The sequence below is a fragment of the Amblyraja radiata genome, chromosome 32, assembly GCF_010909765.2.
Source record: "Amblyraja radiata isolate CabotCenter1 chromosome 32, sAmbRad1.1.pri, whole genome shotgun sequence".
NCBI classification, from domain to species: domain Eukaryota; kingdom Metazoa; phylum Chordata; class Chondrichthyes; order Rajiformes; family Rajidae; genus Amblyraja; species Amblyraja radiata.
The window spans coordinates 17980400-18003423 of NC_045987.1; the positions used below are offsets into that span (position 1 = coordinate 17980400).

Genomic DNA, 23024 nt, shown 5'->3' on the forward strand with positions numbered 1-23024 from the left:
CTTTAGTGATCGCTGGTCGGTGGGCCAAAGGGCCCGTTTCCACATTTTATCTGAATGAATGAATGAATGAATGAATGAATGAATGAATGAATGAATGAATGAATACGTATATTGGCCAATTATGTACACATACAAGGAATTTGCCTTGGTGCTGCGCTTGCAAGTAACAACACGACATACAGTAAACAATTAAGAATAAAACATAAAACATTAATAATAAAACATTATAGTTTAAACATGTGAATGAAATAAAATACCAGAGCAAAAGCAGGCTACAGACTTTTGGTTATTGGGTAGAGCTACCGCTCGTGGGAAAAAAAGCTGTTTTTATGTTTGGCTATGGCGGCTTTGACAGTCCGGAGTCGCCTTCCAGAGAGAAGTGATTCAAAGAGTTTGTGGCCAAGGTGAGAGGGGTCAGAGATGATCTTACCCACTCGCTTCCTGGCCCTTGCAGTGTACAGTTCATCAATGGGGGGACGGTTGCAGCCAACAACCTTCTCCGCTGATCAAGCGCTTCGCTGCAGCCTCTGGATGTCGTGCTTGGTGGCTGTGCCAAACCAGACCATGATGGACAAGGTGAGGCCAGTCTCTACAGTGGCAGTATAGAATTGGACCATCATTGCCTGTGGCAAATTGCAAATGATTTTTGACAAAGGAAACATTTCAACCCACGAGAGAACCCTCAAGAATGTATCTTTGGCAATTTTCGGAAAGGTTGAACTTGTGAGTTGTCAATCTCCTAACAAAAAGGATTTTATCTGAGTCTCTGAAGAGTTGATTGAACTTGCAGGCTTGCAACAGTAGCCCAGATGGACTGCAGCGCCCTCTGCAGGTACAACTGCCTGATGTCTGTTAAAGAGAAATTCTTTCAGCACTGGAAAACAAAGCATGATTTTCAATTGGTACACAAAATTGCTGGAGAAACTCAGCGGGTGCAGCAGCATCTATGGAGCGAAGGAAATAGGCGACGTTTCGGGCCGAAACCCTTCCTCAGACTGGGAACATGATTTTCAATTAATGTAGGAAGGAACTGCAGATGCTGGCTTACTCCGAAGATAGACACAAAATGCTGGAGTAACTCAGCGGATTAGGCAGCATTTCTGGAAAAAAGGAATAGGTGACATTTCGGGTTGAGGCCCTTCCTCAGACTGGCCTTTTTAAATATTTCAGAGCGACAACAGACTCTGCGGAAAGGGGTGGAGATGGGGAGCTGATACTGGTGGTGGGAGCCTCTTTGGAGGAGGCAAAGGCTTCGGAGGATTATGTGCTGTCTGCGACAGCTGATGGGGTGAAAGGTTAGAACTAGGGGGACGCTGTCCCTGTTGCAATCTTCTTTTCTGAAGAAAGGCTTCGACCGGAAACGTCACCTATTCCTTTTCTCCAGAGATGCTGCCTGACCCACGGAATTACTCCAGCATTTTGTGTCTATCTATTTTTTTCAATTCAATGTTTCAATGGTTCTTTATTGTTGCATGTCCCAAGGTACAGGAAATTCATTTTTTCCATACAGATCAGTAAGATTATTGCGTAAGAAGGAACAGCAGATACTGGTTTAAACCGAAGATAGACACAATATGCTGGAGTAACTCAGTGGGGCAGGCAGCATCTCTGGAGAGAAGGAATGGGTGACGTTTTGGGTCGAGACCCTTCTTCAGACTGGTTAGGAATAAGGGAAACGAGAGATATGGACAGTGATGTGGAGAGATAAAGAACTATGAATGAAAGATATTCAAAAAAAGTAATAATGACAAAGAAAACAGGCCATTGTAAGCTGTTTGTAGGGTGAAAATGAGAAGCTATTATTGTCATCACTTAAGTACAATCCCCGATTATGTACAAAACTCAAAACAGCAATCCCCTGAGTCCACATGCTGTGGTTGCCAGGTTCTGACGCCATTTTCACAGTCTCAGATGCAGCTGGCCATAAATGCCCATTGCAGCTATCACCATGATCTAGATCGTGCAGCAAACTAGATGTATTGATGTATTCAAGAGAGTTTGATATAGCTCTTTGGGCTAACGAAATCAAGGGATATGGGGAGAAAGCAGGAGCGGGGTACTGATTTTGGATGATCAGCCATGATCATATTGAATGGCGATGCTGGCTCGAAGGGCCGAATGGCCTACTCCATCGTCCCTCTCCTTGCCTGCCCACCTTCAGCCCTTCTCGCCCTGGGGTGCCACCCACAGAAGGCCTTGAGGGTGCAGAAGGTAAGAAAGACCCAGGTTCTTCATACGGGCCCATTTTGTAACGTCCTCCACCATTACCAACTCCCCCACTCTCCTCTCCGGAGCTCAGGGACAATCACTTCCACCCTGTACAATTTCTCACTTTCTTAATGCATAATTGTGAGTTATTGGAGTCGATTAAAAAAAAATTAGCTCTCACAGTACCAACAAGAGCAAGATCCATAAGCGAGGTTACTGTCCGATTCACGTCTCTCCTGTGTCCCCTGGTTCTGATCTTGCTTCCCCTTCCCCCAGACAGAACAAGGATAGAGTTCCCCTGGTCCTCGCCTATCACCCCACCGGCCTCCGCATCCAACACATCATCCTCTGACATTCCTGCCTCCTCCAACGTGATCCCACCACCAGTCACAGCTTCCAAACCCCACCCCTTTCCACCTTCTGCAGAGACCACTCCCCCCATGACACCTTGATTCACTCACTCCTTCCCACCCAACCCCCCCCCTCACTGGCTACTTTCCCCCTGCAACGGCAGGTGATGCAACACCTGTCCCTATACCTCCTCCCTCACATCCATCCAGGGACCCTCGCAGTCTTTGCAGATCGGAAGCATTTTAAGCATTTTATACAATCCAAAACAGAATCCAAATAAAGCCAGGAAATGTTTAATGGAAATTTACACAAATAAAATTAATCATTTCAGGGCCAGAGATTTATTAAAACCATAATTATGGCCAATAAAGACATAGTTGCACTTCCTGAAAAGTAGGATAACAATATTCCTACAATAAGAACAGTTCCGAAATAGCTACAATTCTCACCAATTTACTGAATCCCCTTGTTTATAAATATCGATGAAGGTTACAAAGCTATGCAGGCCATGAAGAAATAGTCAATCTCAGCCAGTAAAGCCCCTCTCCCACTTAGGCCATTTTTCCGGCGACTATAGGCGACTAGGCTGTCGCCACATGGTCGCTAGGTGACGCCTGTATGGTCGTGAATAGTCTCCTCGAGTCACCTAAAGAGTCGTAACGATTTTCTTGTCGCCGCTGGATTTGGAAATGTTCAAAATTTCCGGCGACTGTGGGCTTGACGTAGCTTGTCGTCTCCTATCGTAAGTGCTGTCATAGGTTGTCGCCTGGATGATGCAGGTTGTCGCCAGATGACATTGGTTGTCACCAGGTGCTGACTTCGGTGAATTCCATCGGCGACTACTTACGTCAACCTACGTCAACCGGCCACAGGTACCGGCGACTGAATTGTCTTCAGTTGTCGCCGACAGGGTTGTAGCTTGTCGTGGGTGGACTTTGGCTGTCGTAAGTTGTCCTTATGTGGTTATAGGTTGTCGTAGGTGTGGTCGTACTCCAGTTGACGCTTTCGCCGGCAGTCGCCGAAAAAAAATCGCCTAAGTGGGACAGGCCCTTACGATACGGTGGCGCAGCGGTAGAGTTGCTGCCTCAGATCGCCGGGCACCCGGGTTTGTTCCTGACTACGGGTGCTGCTGTACGGACTTTGTACGTTCTTCCCGTGACCTGCATGGGTTTTTTTCCAGGATCTCCTCCAACACTCCAAAGACGCACAGGTTAATTGGCTTGGTATAAATGTAAAATTGTCCCTCGTGTGCGCAGGATAGCATTAATGTACGGGGACCGCTGGTCAGTGCAGACTTGGTGGGCCAAAGGGCCTGTTTCCGCGCTGTGTCTCCAAACTAAACTCAACTAAAACATCCGACCTTCTACATTAAGCCAGGCATTTACTGGCTCCTGAAGTTCCTGGCATGTTTTCAATATCAGCACGGTGGATGCTGAGGGTCTTATGTTAATGTTACCACAAAATTCAAGACAACTATGCATTCTGACTCCTGTCCAACATGAAAGAATTAACTGCTTAAATGAATTGTTTAAATCATAGATAGATACAAAGTGCTGGAGTCACTCAGCGGGTCAAGCAGCATCTCTGGAGGAAAAGGATGGGTGACGTTTTGGGTCAGGACCATTGTTCCGATTGGCATATATACACTCGCGCACACACACACACACACACCGACTCACTCACACACGCGCTCACACACAAACGTGTGACCCAACCCGAAATGTCAGTCTGAAGAAGGGTCGCGACCTGAAAGATCATCTGTCCTTTTCCTCCAGAGATGCAGCCTGACCCGTTAGGTTACTCCTGCACTTTGTGTCTATCTTTAGTATAAACCAGCATCTGCAGTTCCTTGTTTCTTCATTATTTAAATCATGTTTGCTATTCACGATACCTACCAACCCATGTCATGCATGAAGCGTTGTCAGATAAACTACAGTCAAATGGAACTGCAAAAGACTTTCTCTTCTGTGTTGGAAGAAACTGCAGGTGTTGGTTTACACCAAAGGTAGACAAGAAGTGCTGGAGTAACTCAACGGGTCAGGCAGCATCTCTGGAGAGAAGGAATAAAGGGCCTGTCCCACTTGGCGATTTTTTCGGTGACCGCCGGCATCATTGACTGATGTATTAGGGTCACCGAAAAACTTGCGGCTTGATGCGGCAGTGATGCGGCGTGATGACGTATGACTCGTTGCGTTTTTTTCAAGTGCCGCAACATTTTTTTTATCGCCGCTGGATTTTGAAATGTTCAAAATCTTTGGGCGACACTGATATGGCGCTGGCAGTCGGCGAAAAAATCGCCAAGTGCGACAGGCCCTTAAGTGATATTTCGGGTCTGAAGATGGGTCTCAACCCGAAACATCATCTGTTCCTTTTCTCCAGAGCTGCTGCCTCACCCGCTGAGTTACTCCAGCATTTTGTGCCTGACTTTATCTTCTGTTGCCCAAAGGGTTTTGGGGCCAGCTTTACTCGCAAGGTAATTTTTCACATGCACTGACATCTGCCAGACACAAACAAAAATACGCAAGAGTTCCCAAGTCAGATAACACGGTTTTCTATTCAGCTGCCTTTCGTGTGGACACGTCAGCAGTTTTATTTTCTGCTTGTGAAGTGAATAGAATCTGGCTGTTTTGGGCCGCCATTAATACAACAATAACAGCAGTAGATCGCAGCTGAAGTCAGTAGTGATCTCTCATGCCTGTCTTTTTGCGTTAATCAGTGTCAGAGAAAAATAATGTTGGAGAAGCCCCCTGTGTCCTTCTCTCGAGTTTTATCAAGTCTGTTTTAAATTGTTAATGCAAGTCATCATTATGTGGAGTTCAGGCCATCTTACATGTGGATTCCACTGTAGGTTGCACCTAGGTACACGTGACAATAACAACCCAAAGTGCTGGAGTAACTCAGCGGGTCAGGCAACATCTCTGGAGAACATGGAGAGGTGACGTTTCGGGTCGAAGACTTTCTTCAGACTTCAGATGTCACCTATCCATGTGAATCCCTCTATTCACTGCCTGTTCATGTGTCTGTCAAAATGCCTCTTAAACATTGCTTTGTAATCTGCTACCACCAGTTCTCCTGGGAGCACGTTCTAAATAGCAACACCCCTCTACCACTACCCTCAGCTTTCATGTCAATAAGTTATAGGAGGAGAATTAGGCCATTTGGCCTATCGAGTCTACCCTGCCATTCAATCATGGCTGATCTATCTTTCCCTCTCAACCCCATTCTCCTCCCTTCTCTCTTCCAGCTTTCTCCTCCCTGCTACAATCAGTCTGAAGAAGGGTCTGACCAGGATCATTGCCAGTCCATTCCCTCCAGAGATGCTGCCAGACCCACTGAGTTACTCCAGCACTTTGTGGTTCTGTAATATGCTTCAGTACCTTTCACTTTAGAGATACAGTGCAGAAACAGGCCCTTCAGCCCACAGAGTCTACGCTGCCCAGTGCCCATGCACTAGCACTATCCTACAGACTAGGAACAATTTTTTTTTACCACAACCAAATTAACCTACAAAAACCTGTATGTCTTTGGAGTGTGGGAGGCAACCGGAGCAAGCCGTCATAGCGAGAAGGTGCAAACGTCGTACAGACAGCATCCGTAATCAGGATCGAACCCAGGTCTCTGGCGCTGTAAGGCAGCAACTTGACTGCTGCACCACTGTGTCATAATGGTTAGGATGGAACCAAAGGCAGACACAAAAAGCTGGAGTAACTCAGCGGGTCTGGCAGCATCTCTGGAGAGAAGGAATGGGTGACGTTTCGGGTCCCGCTGAGTTACTCCAGCCTTTTGTGTCTATTTTCGTGCCACAATGGTTCACTGTTTAAGACACATGTTGTACTATTTTCAATGCAAATGCAAACCATTACCTCTACAGCTGTTGCCCAGATGTTATGGGCAAGTAAACAACTTGCACAAGTTCACTGATGAGTTGTGTGGAGTGCCCACATACACATGCAAAAGCCTGCAATTGCAGGAAGAATGATGACAGCCTTGGTTTATGCTTACATTTCCTGTTGCAATCTGCTTCTGGTAATCCTGGGCTGCCAAGTTATATTAGATTTTCTGAAAAATGTGACATGTAGTGTTTGCTGCCTTGGATTAACTAAATCATAGAACATAGAACAGCACAGCACAGGAACAGGCCCAAGATACCTGTGCTGTACATGATGCCAAGACCAACTCTTATCTGCCTGCAGACAATCCTTATGCCCCTGTCCCACTTGGGAAACCTGAACGGAAACCTCTGGAGACTTTGCGCCCCACACAAGGTTTCCGTGCGGTTCCCGGAAGTTTTTGTCAGTCTCCCTACCTGCTTCCACTACCTGCAACCTCCGGCAACCACCTGCAACCTCCGGGAACCGGACGGAAACCTTGGGTGGGGCGCAAAGTCTCCAGAGGTTTCCGTTCAGGTTTCCTAAGTGGGACAGGGGCATTATCCCTTCATGCCTCCATCCAAAAGCTGATTCCAGCACCAGCCCTGGCAGTCCGTTCCAGACACCCACTGCCAAAAACATTGCCACGCACACGTCCTTTAAACTTTGCCCTTATAACCATATAACCATATAATAATTACAGCACGGAAACAGGCCATCTCGACCCTTCTCAGTATCAGTATCAGTATATCTTTATTGTCATTTTCCTGAGTACTGACATACCCAGAGGAAACAAAAAAACGTTGCTCAACCAGTGTCCATTCAGTGTGCAGTAAAAAACAAATAAAAATAAAAATACATATATCATGAACAAATTAAACACTCTACTCTCTGCTAAACATCAACAGGCGTTCCGATCGGCAGCGGCACGACAGTGGCTCTGCTGCAGTGTGTCCAGGTTGGTGGTTGGTGCGGGATACTTTGGCAGGGGGCAAAGTCCGTTTATCAGTCTTATAGCTTGCGGGAAGAAGCTGAGGAGCATCCTGCTGGTTTTGCAGCTAATGCTCCTGTACCTCTTCCCAGATGGCAGGATGGAGAATATGTGATGCAATGGGTGGTAGGGGTCTTTGATGATGGAGATGGCTCTGTTGATACATCTCTTCCTGTATATGTCCAGCAAGAAAGGGAGTGGAGCACCAATAATCCTGCTGGCGGTCTTCACAATCCTGTCAAGTTGGTGCCGTTCGTACGCCTTGCAGCTCCCGAACCAGGAAGTGATGCCGTAGGTTAATGTGCTCTCAATTGTCCCCCTATAAAAAGTTCGTAGGTGTGTAGTGGGGAGACCTGCTTTACGTAGTCTTCGGAGAGGGTGTAGTCGCTGCTGGGCTCTCTTGACCAGTGCTGTGGTGTTGGTTGTGGACATCAGGTCATCTGACAGGTGGAGTCCTAGGAACTTCACGCTGCTGCCCCTTTTCACATCAGCTCCATCGATGTGCAGAGGTGTATGGTGTTGTTTTCCCGCCCTCCTGAAGTCAACCACCATCTCCTTAGTTTTTCCCACGTTGAGAATGAGGTTGTGGGATTTGCACCACCCTGTGAGCAGCTCCACCTCCATCCTGTACGCCGACGCATCATTATGCCCCTGTCAGGCATAAGGATTCTAGTCCGTGCCGAACACGTATTCTCCCCTAGTCCCATATAGCTGCGCTCAGACCATAACCCTCCATTCCTTTCCCGTCCATATAACCTTCTCACCTTAAATTTAAACTTCAACTACTTTGCTGATTTTCATTGATCTTTGACCTGATATCTGTTGCCCCCTGCTGATAGCATACAAGGTTTGTAGGTTCAAAGAGTTTTATAAATTGCCCCTAGTGTGTAGGGAGTGGATGTGAATATGGGATAAGATAGAAATAGTGTGAACAGATGGTCGGTGTGGACTCGATGGGCCAAAGAGCCTGTTTCCATGCTGTATCTTTCAATTAATCAATGAAAATGTCAAAGGGAGAATAATGCTGGCAATGTCTTGATGTCTGGAACAGATGTGACGTTTACCTTTGGTACAGGTGTAGCATTAAATGAATGAACAAGACTGAATATCTAGCTTCGACGTTACCTATTCCTTTTCTACAGACATGCTGCCTGACCCGCTGAGTTACTCCAGCATTTTGTGTCGCTCTTCGGTGTGAACCAGCATCTGCAGTTCTTTCCTAGAAAACGCTAAACCTAAACTTAGAAAGACACAGTCAAATCAGACAATGTATAAAGATGAAAGATTTAAAGTAGCTGGATTGCTAACGGTGAAATACCCAAAACAGACTGAAACATTATCACTATGATTGTTGTAGGCTTCAGTCCAACCTTGCTGGGAAACAGGCTGCTGGAAGAGAATCCAATGGATTGGAGAAATATTTATCACATTAGAACGGATGAGGCTGGAACATTGCAAGAGGTGCTAGGGATATGTGAAGACGTTTTCACAGATGAATTGGGTACGTTGAAGGGAACCCCAGCCAATCTCATACTGATCCTGATGTCCCCATCATAATTCTTCAAGCTGAGACTGCCTTATGTAAGGAAATCAAGTAAGATGCAGAAATTGAAAGGCTCCTTAGAGAAGAAGTGATGGAGACTGTTCGGTACTTTTAATGCACCCATTGTACCAAAGATAGGCACAAAGTGCTTGAGTAACTCAACGGGTCAGATAGCAGCTCTGAAAAAAAAAAAGATGGGTGACGTTCTGGGTCTACAGAGTGTAGAGGGTCTGAAGAAGGATCCCAAACCGAAACATCACCCATCCTTTCGCTCCAGAGATGCCGCCTTACCCGCTGAGTTACTCCAACACTTTGTGCTTATCTTCTGTATAAACCAATATCTGCAGTTCCTTTATTAAATATGCCAATATTGAAGCATGATGGAACGGACATCTCATCTGGAGATTCTCATCCTTTGAAAGTATCGTGTCCTTAAATTAGTAAATGTATTTGCCATCTGGTGGAGGACAATACTTCATTAGATTGAATACAAGTCATTTACTTCCCTGGAAAGTATCCCATTCTCAAATTATAAGAAATATTTGCAGTCTTTTCTGGAGAACAACAATTCATTAAGTTGTATACAAGACGTGTTTCTAAATTGGTAGCAACGGAAGGACAGTCTAAAATGTATTTGAGTGTCAACACACAGAAGCTGTTCACATATAATGAACTCCCCTTCGGATTTGTTTAGTTTAGTTTAATTTAGGGATACAACGCGGAAACAGGCCCTTCGGCCCACCGAGCCTGCACCGACCAGAGATACCCGCAAACTAATACCATCCTACACACACTAGGGACAATTTACTATTCTTACCGAAGCCGATTATCCTACAAACCTGTACGTCTTTGCAGTGTGGGAGGAAACCGGAAAACTCACGCAGGTCACAGGGAGAACATACAAACTCTGTACAGACAGCAGCCGAGGTCAGGATCGAACCTGAGTCTCTGGCGCTGTAAGGCAGCAACTCTACCATCATGCTTACAGCTGCCTTACAGCGCCACCATGCCACCATGCCACCATGCCACCATGCCACCATGCCACCATTCCACCATGCCACCATGCCACCATGCCACCATGCCACCATGCCACCATGCCACCATGCCATCATTCCACCATGCCACCTTGCCACCATGCCACCATGCCACCATGCCACCGTGCCACCATGCCACCATGCCACCATGCCACCGTGCCACCGTGCCACCGTGCCACCATGCCACCATGCCACCATGCCACCATGCCACCATGCCACCATGCCATCATTCCACCATGCCACCTTGCCACCATGCCACCGTGCCACCATGCCACCGTGCCACCATGCCACCATGCCACCATGCCACCATGCCACCATGCCACCATGCCACCATGCCACCATGCCACCATGCCACCGTGCCACCATGCCACCGTGCCACCATGCCACCGTGCCACCATGCCACCATGCCACCATGCCACCGTGCCACCGTGCCACCGTGCCACCATGCCACCATGCCACCATGCCACCTGCGGTTTTGTAGTGCAATCATGTCATTCTTATTATGTGACAACCAGACATTGGCTAGGCCACTATACCACAACTGTGACCTCATCAGTGTCTACTCAATGACTACTCAACTCACTGTCAAGAACACCATCAATTTCTGTGTCGTCTAAACGTATCTCCAACACCCATATACAAATCATTAACGTAAGTAATAAGTAGTTGTGGTCCCAGCGCTGATCACTGCGGTACAACGCTGCTCACAGGCTTCCAATCGCAAAAGCAACCTTCCATTATCACCCTCTGTCTCTTACTTCCAAGTTATCCATTTCGTTCCAATTTGCCATGGCTGCCAAGGGCTTCAACCATTCATACCTACTTCCAATGTGGGTCCTGTCAAAGACCTCTCTGGTCTGTATTGATCACATCAATTACACTCGCCTGATCAATGGATTTTGTTACCTCCTCAAAAACTCTAATAAGACTTTACTCTGTACTTTATACTTCAGAGATACAGTGCTGAAATAGGCCTTTCGACCTACCAAGTCTGCGCCAACCATTGATTATCCCGCACACTAACACTATCCTAAACACACTGGAGACAATTTTACAATTTCACAGAAGCCAATTAATCTACAAACCTAAGGTACACAAAAATGCTGGAGAAACTGAGCGGGTGCAGCGGCATCTATGGAGCGAAGGAAATAGGCGACGTTTCGGGCCGAAACCCTTCTTCAGTCTGAAGAAGGGTTTCGGCCCGAAACGTTGCCTATTTCCTTCGCTCCATAGATGCCGCTGCACCCGCTGAGTTTCTCCAGCATTTTAGTGTACCTTCGATTTTCCAGCATCTACAGTTCCTTCTTAAACACTTAATCTACAAACCTATATGTCTTTGGAGTGTGGGAGGAAACCGGAGCACCCAGAGAAAACCCACACGGTCACAGGAAGAATGTACAAACTCCACACAGACAGCTCCTGTAGTCAGGATCGAAATCTGGTCTCTGTACCGCTGCGCCACTGTGCCACCCAATTCAATTCAATTTAAGTCAAACAGGATTTCTCCCTCACTCGCTTTGATTGGTAAATGTATTTGCCATCTTTGCTGGCGGACAATACTTCATTCGATTGAATACGTCATTTATTTCAACAGATAGCACTTCCCTAGAAAGTATCCCATTCTCAAAAATTAAGAATTATTTGCAGTATTTTCTGGAGAACAACAATTCACATGTTTTAACTATAATGTTTTATTCTTAATGTTTTAATGTTTTATGTTTTATTATTAATTGTTCACAGCATGTCATGTTGTTACTTTCGAGCGGAGCACCAAGGCAAATTCCTTATATGTGTACACACTTGGCCAATAAACTTATTAATTAATTAATTAATTCATTCATTCCTGCCTCTCTAGGTGAAGATTTTTCCACTACCTCAAAAACATTTCCAATAACTTTCCCACCATTGATATGATCTGCCTGCAATGCCGATGAAGGCTGGTGATGTCTGTACCTGTTCCTATGCACGAAAGAAAAAACAGCTAACTTTCCTCTACTCTGACTCGACTGATGCAACAAGAAGCACAAAACAGTGGGATGTGCAGAGAACAGCAGCAGTCTGGAATGGTCCTGAGTCAAAGTAACTCAGAGTGACCCTGGCCTCCATGGCATTATGCTCAAGGCAGATGTGAGGGAGATAGAATAACAATATTTAAGACACAATGGATAGGAAAGGTTAGAGTGAAGATGCTCAGTGGGACAGGCAGCATCAAGGATTCCTTCTCTCCAGAGATGCCACCTGTCCCGCTGAGTTACTCCAGCATTTTGTGTCTATCTTCGATTTAAACCAGTATCTGCAGTTCCTTCCTACACAAAGGTTAGGGTGATCTGGGCCAAAAGTGGGCAAATTGGACTAGCTTAGATCAGACATCTTGGTTGGCCAAATGTGGATGAATTGGACTAACTTAGATGGGGCATCTTGGTTGGGCTAAATGTAGGTAAATGGGACTAGTTTAGCTGGGGCACATGGACTTGTTGGGCTGAAGGGCCTGTTTCTGTACTCTATGACTCTATGTGTGCAGTTGAACTTGAGCTGACACAAGGTCACAGATCAGAGTGAGGATAAAGAATGTCATTTGGCTGTTTGTCCACTATCATAAGCCTTCAATGGTATTGGGGTTAGTTAAGATTTATTATTCTACGAGTAAATAAGAACTGTCTGAAGAAGGGTCTCTTCCTGAAACGTCACCCATTTCATTCCTTAAGGATAAGGGGGAAGTCTTTTAGGACCGAGATGAGAAAAACATTTTTCACACAGAGAGTGGTGAATCTGTGGAATTCTCTGCCACAGAAGGTAGTTGAGGCCAGTTCATTGGCTATATTTAAGAGGGAGTTAGATGTGGCCCTTGTGGCTAAAGGGATCAGGGGGTATGGAGAGAAGGCAGGTACAGGATACTGAGTTGGATGATCAGCCATGATCATATTGAATGGCGGTGCAGGCTCGAAGGGCCGAATGGCCTACTCCTGCACCCATTTTCCATGTTCTATGTTTCTATGTTTCTCTCCAGAGTAGCTGCCTGTCCCACTGAGTTACTCCAGCATTTTGTGGCTATCTTCGATTTAAACCATTATCTGCAGTTCCTTCCTATACATGGATGTGACGTTTTGGGTCGGGATCCTTCTTCTGAGCATCTCAGTCTGAAGAAGGGTCTCGACCCGAAACATCACCTATTCCTTCGCTCCATAGGTGCTGCTTCACCCGCTGAGTTTCTCCAGCATTTTTGTCTACCTTCAGTTGTATGCTTATGTACAATTATAATGCATGTACAGGTATATTAACCGTACATTAAACAGCTGCTTTTGGAACTATGTACAATATGCGACACATTGCGTAGTTAAAAATCTGAATAAATCAGTTGTATGTCACTGATGCCTTTCCCAGCAGAGCCGAGGACTTCAACAAGTTTTACTTTAGACTTTAGAGATGCAGCGTGGAAACAGGGCCTTCACCTCACGGGTCTCTGGCGCTGTAAGGCAGCAACTCTACCGCTGCGCCACTATGCCACACCTTGTGCCACTCTTGTACCACCCAATTTTCTTGATATGCCCTTCATTGTCTGAAGTTAGAAGTTAGGATTATAAGTGTATACATTCCACTGAGGCAGTGGCATTTCAGGGCCCTTGTTTCTCCTGCTACTGGCTCTAGTAATGTTGCATTACAGAGTGAGTGGTCGTGGCTTAATGATTGAATTCAGTGTTTAGACGTACAGTTGCACAGGCAGGGAATAGAGGGACATAGACTGCGTGCAGGCAGATGGGATTAGTTTCATTTGGCGTGGCGGTTGGTGCAGAGATGGTGGGTGCGCAGGCCTTTCCCCGTGCTGTACTGTGTTCTGCGTTCTGTGACATTTGCGCGGAAACTTTTTTTTGCACAGAGAGTGTTCGGTGCCTGGAATGCGTTGCCACGGGAGCAAAGTCACAATAGCAAAGTTTACGAGCCTCTTAAACAGACACATGGACAGGCAGGGAGCAGAGGGAATGTGTAGGACGGAACTGCAGATGCAGATTTAAACCAAAGATAGACACAAAAAGCTGCAGCAACTTAGTGGTCAGGCAGCATCTCTGGAGTCTCCCTGACTCCCAGTCTGAAAAAGGATCTTGACCCGAAACGTCACCTATTCCTTTTCTCCAGAGATTCTGTCTGAACCTCTGAGTTACTCCAGCATTTTGTGTCTGTCTAGGGAATAGAGGGATGCAGGCAGGGAATAGAGGGATACAGCTGGGAAATTGGGGGAGATATGGGCAGGGTATAGAGGGATACATGCAGGGTATGGAGGGATACAAAGTGCTGGAGTATTTCAATGGGTCAGACAGCATCTCCAGTGAACATGGCTAGGTGACATATCGGGTCAGGTCATGGACAGGCAACATCAGCCTGAAGAAGGGTCCGGGCCTATTCATGTCCTGCAGAGATGCTGCCTGACCCGCTGAGTTACTCCATCACGTTGTGTCTTTATTTTGTCAACCAGTACCTGCAGTTCCTTATATTGCTCCTCAAACAATGAAATTGCTTGACAATTCCCATCAGTATTATTAAAAGTGATCGGCCACATATCGGCAAAACATGAATGACATATTTTCTAATGTTGATACTCTCGCTGTGCAGGGTGTAAAGAACAATATATTGGATGTATCTAGTATTACAAAAGCAACAGAAAAGTTTAAGCATTGCATTGTCTGGTTCAATTATTTGCAAAGCAATTGAGTGCAATGTGGAAAGTACGGCAACTTAAAAATGAGAAGCACTTTGGTGGGATACAATTTCCACAATGCAACAAGCAAGCCTTATTTTTTTGTGTTCATTTTGTGCTTGTATTGCTGGTTACGTGGTGCACATCAATGTTCTTGACACCGTGCTGTTTCACCACTCGTCTTTATTTCCTCCAGTAATAACGAGCCAGACCTGCTTGTAAAAGGCAGCCAAGCTTGAATGGCTGTCAAGGTTGAACGTTGAAACCATTGGGTGAGAACGCCATTCGATCAACGTCCAAAGTTACTTTGGATATAGTGTGCATTAGGTCGTGGATTATACATGCCTGGTATGGCCGAGCAAAAACATCTCTCTGGCTGTTGGTAGGGTTTTATTTTTGAAAGCATTGAATTTAATTCCTGTCAAATTCGTTTGTATGAGTTTTGTTTCTCTACCTACCAATAATTAATACCTCCAGATAAAGGCACAAAGTGCTGGCGTAACTCAACGGGTCAGGGCAGCATCTTTGGAGGACATGAATAGGGAGATGTTTTGGGTTGGGACCCTTCTTCAGAATGATTGTTCTTATATTCATAAGTTATAAGAGTAGAGTTAGGCAATTCAGCTCATTGTGCACTCCACCACTCAATCATACCCTATCCTCAACCCCATTCTCCTGCCTTCTCCCCATAACCCCTGACAAACGTATTAATCAAATGACTGCAGGTTTCAGTAGGAGGGGAGAAAGCTGCAAGAGAGGTGATGGTGGGGCAAAGCCTGGCGGATAATTGATCCACCTTTAAGCACCAAGTATTAGAAATTCAGACAAAGCTATTTATTTTCCATTGGTTACATTGGAGTTAATGCTTGAATGTTATTTATTTGAAATCATAAAGAATATGTTCATTCAGCATTTAAAAACATATATTTGCAAGTTATGTCTGTCCCTTGGCTATAGATTGTTGAAGTCAAGTTTCTTTCATTCATTAAAATGCCTGATCTTGCTGCCAATTTTCCAATTGTTTATAGCATATTCATATCAACTGTTCCTCATGGAAATGACTCATCTGTTCATATATTCACTGCCAGCAATCTGCTGCTCGCTGGACATGATTAGGAAGGATGGATTCAAGGGCAGCAGAACCTAATGCAATTGACTATTGATCATAGATAGACACAAAATGCTGGAGAAACTCAGCTGGACAGGCAGCATCTCTGGAGAGGAGGAATGGGTGACGTTTCGGGTTGAGACCTTCAGACTGAAGAAGGGTCCCGACCCGAAACGTCACCCATTCCTTCTCTCCAGAGATGCTGCCTGTCCAGCTGAGTTTCTCCAGCATTTTGTGTCTATCTTCGGTTTAAACCAGCATCTGCCATTCCTTCCCAGCCATTTTGTCTGACTATTGATCATGTTTTTTCAGAATGGGAAAGTTACTGTTGATGCTGCTTTCTTACTGACCTCTGCTCATGCTACACTATATCTTGGCATACTATGATGGCTCAGTCCATTCCCCATCTCCAAGGCTGATCATCCGAATTTGGCATTAAAATCAGGCAGTCTATGGTGAGTGATATTAGCCTGGCATGGGAAGAGGAAGGAGACAGCTCATTATCACAGGAATCTCCTCTGGTTCATAACATTAAGGGGAGGAGGGCTTGCAGGTACCAATTAAGAATGTATTTTAATCTTTGGTTTAAACATTGAGCATAATGTTCAGTTTGGCAAGGATGTAAAACCAGCTAATATTGGATTAGCAAAACCTCATTCTAATTATAGGAGTGTCTCTTCTTGTCTTCAGGCATTGTGTGAAAGAGACCTCTGATCTGATACCACTAAGTCTGCTGTCAGCCATGGAAGTTGACAAATACCCAAATTAGATTTAAAACAACAGGTGGTAAACATTTTGGAAATCTAGTATATATGCATTTTAAATGTAATAGGTGTACAATAAAAAGGCAAACTTCTCTGTTTGCCTGTCTGGGTTCAAAGGGTCAGAAGCTAAATGATTCATTCAGCTCGCTTCAGTGTGAATAGCTGTTGCCAGATTGCTTGCAAAGAATTTCAACCAGTTTAGACTTAAGAGATACAGCTCGGAAACAGGCCCTTCGGCCCACCGAGCCCGCGCCGACCAGCGATCACCCCAACACACGAGCACTATCTTACACACGAGGGACAATTTACAATTTACAGAAGCCAATTGACCTACAAACCTGTACGCCTTTGGAGTGTGGGAAGAAACAGGATCACCTGGAAAAAACCCACACGGTCACAAGGAATGCGTACAAACTCCGCACAGACAGCACCTGTAGTCAGGATTGAACTCAGGTCTCTGGTGCTGTAAAGCAGCAACTTTACCACTGCGCCACTGTGCCACCCCTGTACTTGTTTGCTACATTTTAAATATTGCAATGATAAGTGATAGGAAGAATTATTGAATTGGGTTATTAAATTATTGATTTTTTTCTTGATTACAGTTTAGTTTAGTTTAGTTTAGAGATAAAGTTTGGAAACAGGACCTCCGGCCCACCGAGTCCGCACCGACTAGCGATCCCTGCACATTAACCCTATCCTACACACACTAGGGACAATTTACACTTATATCAAGTCAATTAACCTGCAAACCTGCACGTCTTTGTAATGTGGGAGGAATTCGAAGAACTCGGAGAAAACCAACGCAGGTTAGGGGGAGAACGTACAAACTCCATGTGGACAGCTAGGAGTATTGTATTTACGGGGCTGTCAAGCTGCTGCTGGTAAGAATTTTATTGATCCATTGTCGGCACATGTAACAATTAAAAACACTCTTGAATGTATAAAACAATCCCTGGGAAAATCCTAAACTTGAGCCTTGGTATCCTAGTTGATTTAAAAAAAATACTTGGCACGGAGCCCACAGAGTGGATAAGTCATGAAAACCTCTGCAACACAATCTGAGATAAGTAACAACAAACAGTTGCAGCAATCTTAAACTAACCTTGAGGTAACTAATTAAATGTCAGTAAAGAATTACTGAAACTGAATTTGCTTTACTAATAATTTTTAACACGTTACTGAGGAGATGGGGCAGTTTTGATCGTCACCACTCAGGTGGTCCCTGCAGTGCAGACTATCGCCTGGGATGTCCCTTGGAAATGTACTGATGTGGTAACGGGTGGAGCTGCGGCCTCACAGCACCAAGACCCGGATTCGATCCTGCCCTCGGTTGCTGTTTGTGTGGAGTTTGCACGTTCTCCCCACGTCCCATCGTGGGTTTCCTTCCGGTACATAGAATCATAGAAAATAGGTGCAGGAAGAGGCCATTCGGCCCTTCGAGCCAGCACCGCCATTCATTCTGATCATGGCTGATCGTCCCCAATCAATAACCCGTGCCTGCCTTCTCCCCATATCCCGTGATTCCACTAGCCCCTAGAGCTCTATCTAACTCTCTCTTAAATCCATCCAGTGACTTGGCCTCCACTGCCCTCTGTGGCAGGAAATTCCACAAATTCACAACTCTCTGGGTGAAAACGTTTTTTTCTCACCTCAGTCTTAAACGGCCTCCCCTTTATTCTAAGACTGTGGCCCCTGGTTCTGGACTCGCCCAACATTCCCCCCTCATCGTGAAGATATGCGGGTTTATCGGCTAAATTGGCCCCATGTGTAGGGAGTGGATGATAAAGTGACATAGAACTAATGTGAATGAGTGATCGATGGTCGGCATGGATTCGGTGGGCCGAAGGGCCTCTTTCCAAGCTGTATCTTTAAAGCTAAATACGCAGAGTGTGATATGTGTTGCTTATTGTCCTTTTAATCTCCTGTGCTGTCTCCGCCATGTTTTACCAGATACGATGATTTTGTCAACTCTCTGTCTGTAGCCTGCTGAAGACGGCCCACATCACACCTGCAGACAGGTACTAGGCCAACAGGGCAGTAGAGGCCCTGGACTAGTATAGGAGAGTAGTGAGAAGTGGGGAACTCACTGTTGAAGGGAGCGCTGAAGCGAACAGTACAGATGCAATAACGGGAGGTGGGACAGGCAATCGAGGGGAAAATGAAAAAAACTGCCGATGCTGGAGGAATAAAGAGTATTAGACCCACAAACTGGAAGGACACTGCCTCCTACGCTGCTTGGGTAGCTCACAGCATGCATATTGAACTCTCCAATTTTAGATAACACTCCCCTTTTCCTGTTCCTCTCCTTCCTGTGTCCCACACCCATTTCTCCCATTTGCTGGGTCAGTACCTATCTGAGGGTATTGCCTCCACCCTTCCCCATATCCCCATATCCCCATACCCCCATACCCCCATATCCCCATATCCCCATGTCCCCATGTCCCCATGTCCCCATATCCCTCTGGCTTTACATTTCACGCCTCTTCTCTCCTTATTTGACACCCTTTTGTCTCCTTCTAAAAAATCTCTAACCTTTGTCCACCCATCTGCATTCAACCCCTCCCTCACCTGCATCCACCTATCACTCGCTAGGCTTTGGGCTGTGCCCCCCCCCACCCCACCACCCCACCACCCTCCAATTTTCCAGACCCGAAACGTCACCTGTCCACGTTCTCCAGAGATGCTGCCTGACCCGCTCAGTTACTCCAACACTTTGTGCTAAATGCAAACCTTTTAGTCTGTTTCTCTCTCCACAGACGCTGCCTTCCTGTTGAGCATTTCCAGATTTTCCTATTTTCCTTTCAAGCCTCTGGAATTCCATGTTTTGTTTTTGCATTGATAATTAAAATTAGCCAAGTTATTTGAAAACGTATTTCTTCCAGACTGCAATAGTCAATTAAATTTATGTTGAAAAATCCTGGAACAACAATTAACTGGTTAAATCCGTTTCATTAAAAAGTCATGAATTTTTCTGCCCTTCAAACCAGTACTTAAATTCATCTTAATCATTAATTTTGTCTGGGGGTGTAAATTGGTATCAGGTCACATGATGTGTGACAAGTTGGTATGGTAACTGTAGAACATTTTCTTTTTGAATGTGTGGAAAGTCAAAACACACACTTTCCCCCCCTCTAAAGTCGTGGTACATCTGGTGTGTAAGAAATGCTTGCCCAGGATTTTTTTTTAACGAGATGTACTGGCAGAGTCTGTTTAGTGCCTTGTGTATCAGGGAGGGGAGTGTGGTCGGACTGTTTGCTGGTAAACGTAGAAACGGCAGAAGAGTGGAGTTTGTGCTTGTTTATCTGCTGAGAATAGACAGAGTGGAGAGAAGCGGGAAGCCAGGGACATGCCTGTTAGGTGACAACCCCACCCCCGAACTAAAAAAATACATAAGTGTAACTGAGAAGAACGGGTCAGATTCTGAGCCAGTCGAAGTGTTTTTTTGCTGGTTGAAGGCGCAAGAGCAGACTATAAATCTTTGAGATACTTCTCGAGGGGAAACTCGTTTTGTGCGAGAAATAGACCACAGCACGTAAGTAATCTCCTTGATTTAGTTACTTGTCATAAGTTAAACAATTGCATTTGAATGTAATTTTACAAATAGTAATTGGAAGATAGTTCATAGTCCTAATATCCCCTCTATGTGTAGACCAATGCCTTTAGATTGCTTCAAGTTGAGCTGAAAGCAGCAGCTAGAAAAAAAAAGGAATCTCTAAAATATTTCGAACTTCTTCAGAGAAACGCCTAGTCTGTTTGTTGCAGCCCCGATCACTGCTTCTATCGCCGGCAGCACTTTGCAGAAAACCCGCTTTTAATGTTTCTGACTGTTGCATTAATGGTAGACAGATGTGGCGGCCTTGAGGGAAGTTAGGTCTGTTGGAATCGTGATAAAATAATCAATGCACACTTCATGTATTTTCCTATTTTGAGTTTTGCCTGTAGGTTTAGAGCATTATTAACATTTTACATTTATTCCCCTTTTTAATTTATAACATTGAAAAGATTAGTCCAGAACTAACAATTTAAAAAGTTACATGCACTGGCCAATTAGTTACTGTATCAATACTCGCTCTTTGGTCAGGGTTTGTGTGTAGATTTTATCCACTGTCGCTGCATTAATAGCGTTGCAGATAACTTTATTTTTGATAAAGCAGATGTCAAAGTATAACTGTTTTCAGTTAAAACGTCCTTCTTAACAGGCGATAAATATTTGCAGGAAGATGAAAGATAGGAGATATCATTAATGCAAAGGCTTTTGAGTTTACTGAACCTAAATTATCTGGAACGAGTGAAGTCAGATTTAAATGGAACCTTTTAACGAAAGTTTTATTCAATATTCAACAACATAATTAGTAGAGAAGAAAGAATAAAGTGCTGGGGTAACTCCAAGGGTCAGGCAGTATCTCCGGAGAACATGGATGGGTGACGTTTCGGATCGGGACCCTTCTTCAGACTGAAACATCACCTATCCATGTTCTCCAGAGATTCATGTTCTCCAGAGTTGCTGCCTGAGACGCTGAGTTACTCCAGCACGTTGTGCCTTATTTTGTAAACCAGCATCTGCAGTTCCTTGTACCTTGTTAGTACAGATTGTTTTGATGTTTGTTGCAAATCAAAAACTGCATAATAGCCTTTCAAGTTCTTTAGCTGGATGAATATTGTGTGTGTTATTACTACTTGCCGGCAGGATGGTGTGCTGGACATTTTGCAGTGTCGTCTTGTCCTCTTTGTTTCCTTTATTCACATAATAACCTGCTGGCCTCCCCTCCGCCCTCTAATCACTATCAGATGGAGAAAGTCTTTTCACTTTTTCTTCTTGAGATTAACTCTTTAGAAGCATGAAAGTCAGCAGTGGATTGCAAATAATCAGGCATCAAAGAGGAGCATGGATTTGGGTTGATGCCCTTTTAACTTTTTAAATATTTGCGAAAGATATAAACACACAAAGGCCTTTGAGAGGTTTTGGAAACGTGTGGATGTTGCAACAGAGGAAACTATTCTTATTGGTGTAACCTCTGGGAAATCTTTTTAAATGCACGTATTATAAAAGAAATCAGCCATGAATGTTGGCCACTCTAGAAAGAGAGTTCTTCACTGAAGTTCTCGCCTCCTGATTGAAACTGGGTTGTGAATTTTAATGGTAATCATTAGAGCCAGGATGTTTAGGCGCTAAATAATCAACAAATACTCCTTTGATGGCTGACCTACCTCCAGTGTACCCATGACCACATTGGCAACATATCTCCCCACAGCATCAGTTATCTCGTCTATTGGGATCCATATTTTGTTGCGTGCAACTTCGTCTCTAATTTTCTGCACAACAATGTTGAAGTTGCTGTCAACATAATTTTTCCGTAATGATGACTCGCTCGGTATATGTTCCTCTGTGTATTTCCCTAAAAAAAACTCTTGAGAGATTTGTTTTCCAATTTCCACAGTGGAATTCCAGCATCAATGAATGCCTTGCACAGATCACTCAAAAACGCAGATTTACGACTGGAGCCAGCAGTAAATGTAGTGAGGAGACAAGCTTGGGTATTTCGCTTGTGTAGTCTACACCCCAGCGGGTATCAGCATTGACTTCTCTAATTTTAGATAGCCCTTGTCTTCTCCCTCCTCCCCTCACCCTTCCCAGCTCTCCTTTTAGTCCTCCTGTCTCCGCCTCTTCCTTTATTTTCCCGGCCCCACCCCCCTCCCCCATATCAGTCTGAAGAAGGGTCTCGACCCGAAAAGTCGCCTGTTCCTTCTCTCCATAGATGCTGCCTCACCCGTTCTGTTTCTCCAGCATTTTTTGTCTACCTTTGATTTTTCCAGCATCTGCAGTTCTTTCTTAATTAGATCTTGGAGAAAACTGAACCAGCGGGCAGCGGCACGAACAAATGAACGACCGACGGTGGCACCCCCGGTTTTGCCCCGGTGGTGGAAGTTTTCTTGTAAGTTACACTATGTTAACACGTTAATAATATCATTAATATTAACGTGTTAACGTAGAAAACGTCATTGCAATCACGGTACAATTAGAGAAAATAGCTTGACCGTTTAGCAAAATGGCAAAAAAAGGCTGATTTAGGCACTCGATCGTGAAAAAGGCATTATCTTGGTGAAATCATCAAAATAGGCATGAAAAGGCACATCGCATTAATGGCAAAATCCTGGCTCTAGATCATTAATGGGGGAAAGGCATTGAGTGTTGGGGTGCAGAAGAGCAGCAGATATGAAAGGTTGGAGCAGTGTTTTTTAAAGGGTGTGTGCGTATTGTCATTACAACAGGACATCCTCACCGTTGTTGCTGACAAGCAGCATGTGTCCACAAGTTACAGGTTTGCATGTGAGACAAAAAGCTGTTTATTCAGAGCTGTGTGTTTAAATATACATGAGCCCTTCACAGTCAATAGGCAAAGTGAGAGAGCACAGTGAATAGCAGGTAGGATTAAGGAGGTGACAACAATCGACTCAGCTACACAAA

General features: G+C 44.9%; 1 protein-coding gene across 2 annotated transcripts in view; it reads left to right on the forward strand.

Annotated features, from left to right (window-relative positions):
• Nucleotides 1-19752: 19752 nt before the first annotated feature.
• rgs3 (regulator of G protein signaling 3) overlaps nucleotides 19753-23024 on the forward strand; it is a 224599-nt gene continuing 221327 nt past the window's right edge. For both annotated transcript variants that reach the window (XM_033049114.1, XM_033049115.1), the window contains exon 1: nucleotides 19753-20090. The gene's annotated coding sequence lies outside the window, so the exon portion shown is untranslated. The remainder of the gene's footprint in view (nucleotides 20091-23024) is intronic.